This window comes from Lactuca sativa, chromosome 7 (assembly GCF_002870075.4).
Source record: "Lactuca sativa cultivar Salinas chromosome 7, Lsat_Salinas_v11, whole genome shotgun sequence".
Taxonomy (NCBI): domain Eukaryota; kingdom Viridiplantae; phylum Streptophyta; class Magnoliopsida; order Asterales; family Asteraceae; genus Lactuca; species Lactuca sativa.
Window position 1 is genome coordinate 48597772 of NC_056629.2, and position 7796 is coordinate 48605567.

Consider the following 7796-nt stretch of genomic DNA (forward strand, 5'->3'; position numbering starts at 1 on the left):
CGTGCCACTACGAGCTGAGTGAAACCCAAAATTCAATACCCAAAAAGCATTGACGGTGAACAATTAATTTGCTCTAGTTTTCACTATTGAATTGACGGATGTATCTTTGTGAAATCTCAAAATTTTCTTTTAAGCGATTCCTATGAAATTGTTCAAACCAATAACATTTCTACCCCTGGGATCCAGTTTTTTTTTTTTTTTTTTTTGAGATTTTATATTCCTACCCAGTTTACATAATTCCCAACCTACTTGTTCAACAGACTACACCGGTCTCACAAGTACTTTGTTCACTTTCTATCTTATTTCAAGATTAGGAATGTTGAATCGAAGCGAAAGCCACCCTAAGAAGCCTAATTAAAAGAAGCCTTTCAACACTTCTTAATAAGTGTTTGATCGTTATTTCAACGGGAAACCAAACAAACACTTTAAGGTCTCTCTTGACTTTGAAGAAAGAGATTCGTGCCCGGGATCATTTGTTTCGTGTCTTTATTGACATCACAATTTTTCCTAACAAATATTGCTTTATTTCTTATCTTTTACACTCTTAGCATGAAAATCTTTGATTTTCCAAAATTCAGGTTCTATTAATTAAAGGCATTTTTATTGGATTAATGATTAATTAAAAGCTGTGGTTACTTTTAATCCACGTGGGAGAATTTTTCAGAAGATGCTGTTTCAATTTAAACGGATAAGATGCAAACATGCTGACTTAGGCGGGAGTCTAATCGATTTGATTTCAAACGGCGCTAAAAGGGAACGCGTGCGAATTGGAAACGTCTTATCTCTAAATGGCGAAGCAGGAGCGCGTGTGAATTTGAAACGGTTTACATTCAAACGGCGCTTGCTGGGAGGCGTGTTCTTAGGAGTCTGACACTCTCTCTCTTGCGTGATCATCGACAACCCCAACTGTCACGCATCAGTCAACTCCGAAAAACCCTTCCATTCTCAATCGAAGATTTGGGAAGATCTTTCTCTCTCCTTAAACCCCGGTATAAAAGGCAACCCAATCCTTCATTTACCTCTTTACCGCAATCAAAATTCCCAGAGAGCAAACATTCCTCGATTCTTCCCTGTTCATCATCTTCTCCACTCTATTCAAGCAATGGCAGACTCTTCTTCTGTTCATGCAACATCCCACATACTACCCATTCGCCCACAACAAAGCCTCATCATTGATTTAACTCCTCAGGCTTACGACGCCTTTATGTTTCCCATTATCGAGTGCTTAAAGTTTTCTCCAATCGCTCCTGCACTTTCAAGAGCTGAATCTGTTCCGATGGAGTTCTTGTCGCAAATTTTTGCAACTGCTCATTATGACAAAGCAGTTGACAGAATTTTCTTTGACGTTTTTCAGCACAAAGCATCAATTTCCAAGCAACGATTTTGCTCCCTGTTAGGGTTTGAAGCTGATTCTACAAGTGTTAATCCTGAGACGATTCCGCTAGGGCACTTGTTCAACATGTTTTACAACATGGGTTATACGGAGGTACTTACTTCAGTCGCGAAATTCAAGAAGTCGTGCCTGCCTCCACAGTGGAACGGGATGTTCACTGTTTTATTCAAAGGCCTTTCTGAAAGAAGTGATGGCTCTGATGGTGCCAGTCGACTATTTCTGTCAATCATGTATGGTATCTACAATGGCATCAATGTGGATTATGGGTCTGTTCTATGGAAACAACTCATCCAGAGTCTCTCCTCTTCTTCAAGGCATTCAGAGGTTTCTTATGCTAGGTTATGGACCTTAATCACGAAATGGGTGATGGACAAGTACCACGTCCCCATTGTCGCTGGTGCTCCAATGTCTTCGATTGGTACATTCCATACCACGAAGATCATTGTCTCAGATGCTTCCAAGTTTCCATTCAACGGTTCAATTCCAGAGACTATGTATGGTGACGTTCCAACTGATAGCCGGATTATCAGAACTTACAAAGAATTTAAGCGTTCTGGTCCGAGAGATCTCACTCCGGAGATGTTGAAGTCTATTCATGACGCCGACAAGCCTGCTCCAAGAGGCAAGAAGGCTGATAAAGGGAAACAGGTGGCGAAAGGTGCTAAAGGCCTGTCTCCAAGGAAGAGGAAACCCACAAAGGCTGCTCAGTCTCCACAGCAAAAGAGGAGAAAAACTCAGCCCAGGAGAAAGCTGGTCATCGCTTCCTCCTCAAGCGAGTCTGAGGGTGAGAGTTCGGATTCTGACGACTCTCCAAGAGGCAACACTCCACCCAGATCTCCTTCCCCAGAAGTGCATGTCTCTCCTTCTCCCATTAATTCTCCACCAAGAACCATTCCTTTTTCTATTCCCCCCATAACTTCCACTACTTCAATACCAACCACTTCCATCCCTATACCAACACCAATCTTTACTGAAGCAACCACAACATCCACTACAGATGTTAGAGCCAACGTATCTGATACGGGGGTTAATACTGATGCAACCGTACCTACACTAGCACCCGAAACCACAAACACCACCGAAACCCCAAAAGCACCCGAACCTACACCAACACTCGAAACAACCCAACCTGCACCTACTCACACTTCACAACCACCACCTTCTCCTGATCATGCTTCAGAAGGCGAAGAACCATTCCTTGGCGGGGAAAATATGACGTTTGACTCGATCTACTTTAGTCCGTTTCAAGTACAGAGCGATGATGATGATGACGCTCCGGTTACAAAGAAACATCTCAAGGAGCTCACTGATAAGATTGACTTGCTTATCGCCTCCTCTTCTACTACTCAGTCATCCCTTTCTGAAGATGCAGTTCAGAAGATTGTTGATGCTTTCTCAAAGGCTCAGCAAGATTCCATTGCTTCTGCAACCTCCGCCATCGATGCCTCCACAAAAGCTTGTCAGGATGCGACCGAAAAAGTCGATAAACTATTTTCTGATGCCTCTGTCCTGTTACAGTCTCTACAGGAGAGTGCAAGTGTTGCTAAGACTACGTTGGAACCAATTGTCCAACAATTGACAACGTCTGTCTCTACTGAGTTGAAGTCCTTTGCTTCATTCCGTCAAACGCTCTCAGAAGACAACTCAACATTTCGTGCTACTATTGACGAGCGTCTCTCAAAGCTCCAAGAAGATTTGGCTGCTGAGAACTCTCTCATGGATGTTCTTGCGAAGAAGACCACTACTCTGAAGATCAAGAGTGTTCAACTCTCCCATGGTCAACAAGAGATTGATTCTCTTCGGTCCGAAAGGTAGGTGATTAAGTCGTGTGTTTCGGATGTCCACTCTGCCATATCCAACATCCTCGAAGCACATGATCCCATCCTTAACTACACTATGAGGCGTGACCTTGCAGAGAAACTCGCTCCGGCCCTTGCCATGCTAAGAAAACTTGAAGGGTTACCTGATTTCGCGTCCATTCCGAAACAAGGGGGAGACAAGGAGTACATGTCTCAACCACCTCCATCCTCAAAGGCAACTCACACAACTGAACCTCCTCCAGTAGGCCAAGCCTCCGGTTCTGGTGTGAAAGATAAAGGCAAGAATATTGTTGAGGATGAAGATGAAGATCAAGAGACTATCGCTGATCTTCTAAAGCAAAAACGTCGAGTTGATGATGCTGATATCAGTGCTCGTGTGGCTAAAGAAGCTGAAGAAGCAGAAAGAAAACAGAAGGAAGCCCACGACCTTCTTGAGAGTAGGAAAACTCTTTTTCCTGCTTGGACTCTCGAGAGGATGATAAAAGAAGCCATCGACACTCCAAGTATCTTGTGGCTGGAACCAGTTATATCGCTTGATTGTTCCAACACTGTCGACTCTCATTTGACATGCCTCTGACCCGAAAGGCGTTCATCTTTCACGCCTTCGCCAACGTTTCAGAGTTCCCTCATCCTCATCCACATGTTGATCGGGACTTGATTAATTTCTATCTGAAGGCTGCTCATCCTCAGTATCAGACTTGGAGCGCTCAGAAAATTATAAATGTTCGGGTGTTGAAGCCGTACAGTGAAGGGAACTTCATCAACGTTCGGTTCAAGGTACTTCGGGGATCTGCCAAAACCGAACATGCCATTTCTGTTGCAGATCTACCGAACCTCAATCCCCATGATTGGATAATCTTGCACAACATCCTTCTGACCAATGAAGCTGAATACAGTCCGATCATCGACCATATCAAGAGGATGCTCGTGTGCTACATCATGGAAGTTGCACTGATGGATCAGGAGATAGCAAGCGTATTCAAGAAGAAACCAACAATATCTCCTGTGGGCTCGGCCAGTGATCTGAACCAAATGTAGATGGGCAGAATTGACTCAAGACGGAATTCGGTCATGTTCACCAGGAACGAAGGACATAAATGTCTTTTTGCCTTGGCTGATAAACATCTGTACACCACTGCTTGCCTAGAGCATGTGTTGGGGATCATCCACAGATGCAAGCAAAACTCAGCGGATGATGTCAAGTACTTTGATGACATGATACTCTGGTAAATTCGGTTCAGACAGACGATCCTTGCGCTAATCTCTCGTTTGTTTGATACCACGAAGAAAGTTCCCGCTGCTGGCCCAAGCAAGAAGAAGAAGTAGTCTCGCTCCAATTTGACGCAAAGGGGGAGATTTTTGGGTCGTGTTTTGTTAAGTATTGTGTCAATCGGGCTCGTTTATTAGTCCAATTTTGTATCTCCGGTATGGGCCTGTCCATCCATGAGCTTGTTAGGGTTTATTATAAATACAGGTGCTTGCATGCATCTTAGGTTAACGATAGAAACGACAGTAACGAAAGAATAGATTGATCAGAGAAGTTTTATTATCGTTCTTGTAACCCTAAATCCTCTATAGTGGAAGTTCTTAGTCGAGCTCTGCTGAGGATTGTTTGAATTAATCATTCGACATATTTTGATCCATACTTGTCCTGTTTATTGTTTTGTGTTCATCATAATTCCTGTTACAAAGATCTCATCGATCTTCAAGTTTATTTAATAACTTATCAGATACCTCAAAAGCTTTGCTAAAAGGGTGGTGATTATGGATCCAAGACTTTCTCTCCAAGCTAAGCAACTTCAAGTTTCTCCAACTCCTTCAAAATACACAAAATGAACACTAAATTCTCTCCAAGGGCTCAAACAATCAACAATGGGGGCTAAGACTCATTTCCAGGGTTTTGGGGCTTTAGAGGCTAGTAAGGAGGCTAGCCCTAAGGGAGGAGGGAGTCATTCCCTCCCAACCCACTCAACCAACTACCACATTAGTTTTTCTCTTTCTTTTTTCTTTATCTTTCTCAATCCACAACGTACTAAAACCCTATCTTTTTCAACCCTTTCAATTAAAAAAATACAAAACAATCAAGGTAAAGTCTTAATTAGCAATAGAGTTACCTACGATACCACTCCCTCTTCAGTTGGTTGTTTAATTGGTTTCACTAACCCACTTCATCCTCTCTTTACTTTCTCTCTCTTATTTTCTCTTGTACCATGTGTTTTAAGACTTGTACCTTTGTTGTTTTGTATATTTTTTAATTGAGTGGGTTTAGAAAGATAGGATTTTCATGTCTTGTGGGTTGGGAAAGATGAAGAAAAAAGAGAGACAAAAATTGATGTGACGGTGGGTTCAGTGGGTTGGGAGGGAATGACTCCCTCCTCCCTAATGAATAAGGATGTTTATATAGGGTGCGAAACCCCTAACTTGGGTTTCATTAAAGTCCAAATATGCCCAGCGTACGCATACATACGCCTAACGTACATGACCTGGGTCCCCACTCATCATCAACTCAGTACGCTAAGCGTACCAAGTGGTACACCCCACGTACTACTTCAGGGACTAAAATGCATAATTCCAAAAATAAAAGGGCCATAAGGTACATACCATGGTACAAGTGTTACATAGGGTGTACGCATGCACGAGACAAACCCTAAAGTTTAGGGTTTGGACCCTATTTAAAACAGCATTATAAACCTTGGATCTCTCATTTCTCAACCTCCAAATCCATTTGAGCCACATTTCAAAACCCTAACCACTTTTGAAGAGATTTGACCTCTCTCTTGTGTGTGTTTTAGTGTGTGTTGGTGAGACTTGAAGAAGAAGATCTTGGAAGAAGGAGCCTTGATCAAAGGAGAGCTTGTAGATCCATATTTCTCACATCGTTTCCAACTTCATTGAGGTATAACGCTTGGAACTTGCTCCTTGTTTACTTAGATCTAGTCTTTATGAAGTTTTGGTCCCATCTTAGTCATATGATGCGATCTACTGGATTCCTTCCACTCCAGAAGTTAGGAGTTGCTTCTCTTGGTATTTCTGAGGTCCTAAGTCCACACAATTAGCATCTTGATGGTTGTGGATCAACAATGCATGAGTTTAGGTTATTATGGTGAAAGTAGAATGCTAAAAAGTGAGGTTTGGGTCCTTTTGAGCCATTCAAAGGCTCCAAGTTCATGAATTTATGGATTAAGACGTTTGATAAGACTTGGATGTGAAGTTTGGGCTTTTAGTTGCAAGTATTAAGCACTTAATGGAAAAGTGCTTAATGAGCACGTATGCTGGTCGTACACATGTGTACGTGCACGTACGCTGCCCAGTCCTCGATCATGGCTCGCTTGGTAGTATGATGGGTGTACCCATATCGTACGTAGCGCGTACTAGGAATCCTTGTAGAATGCTGGGCGTAAGCCTGAGTACGTCAGGCGTACTCAACCGCCATTGACTTCGGTTGAATTTCTCAGTTTGGGCCGCTTTTGGGCTAGAAGAGTTTTGGGCCCTTTTCGGCCATTAGCCTTCTGATTTTAGGCCATGGCTAGGTCCTTGTCCTTATTGGAATTAGGCCCATGATGGGTTTTGGGCCCAATTAGGAAGTTAGGCCTTAGTGGGCTTCATGGTGCTATTAGATTGGGCCTCAAATTTTGGGCCAAGTTAAGAGGGGGTAAAATGGTCCTTTACCCTAAATATTGGACAATTGGACTAGGATTCTAGTTTTGGGTTGTAACCCAATTATCGATTGGATATTATTATGTGGTGTTAGCGCAAGGATTTTTCCTGATCAACAGTCCGGGTATTTATTTGAGAGATTCAACAGTGTAAGGTGAGTTTCCTCACTGTACTTAACGGGTCAAAGGCACCAATGCCAATCCATGGTTTGTTATTATTAGGATGCTAGTTGTCTGTGTGACTCTTGCATGTGGTATGTGTTTATATGTATACTGGGCGGGGCCCGAGGCTAGGTGGGGCCTGATGACTATCTTGTATGATATTTATCTTTGTGATTCTTGCATGTGTTTATGTGTTTGTATGTATATCGGGCGGGGCCCATTATGTGTTGACAGATCTGTTCCGGGCAGGGTCCATTATATGTTTGATATGTATGGTGTGTGGTATTTTGGGGAACTCATTAAGCTTTGTGCTACGGTTTTCAGTTTATATTTCAGGTACTTCTAGTTCGAAGGGGAAGAGCTTGGGATGACTGCATTGCACACACTACATTGCTCCACATTTTACATGACTCTGATGTATCTGGATGTTTATTGACATACTCTGATTTCACTATGGTTTTATGTTATTGTTTTGGATAATGGTTTTATTAATATAAAAATCGAAATTTTTGGTCTTAACTTTTGGGACGTTACACTAAAAAATCCATGGATTCAATGAGTCTTGGTGTAACATCCGAATATTTATATATTTACACTTTTAACCCTTGGAGTAAAAATGTTTACAAAATGGTTCCATGCCTTTTGAATGAGAAAGCATGGGCTGTATGTGTACGCTGGCCATAGTATGTTGGGCGTACGTGGGCTAGAGCAAAACCCTAAATTTTAGGGTTTGTGCACTATGTAAAACCCTAAATTTTAGGGTTA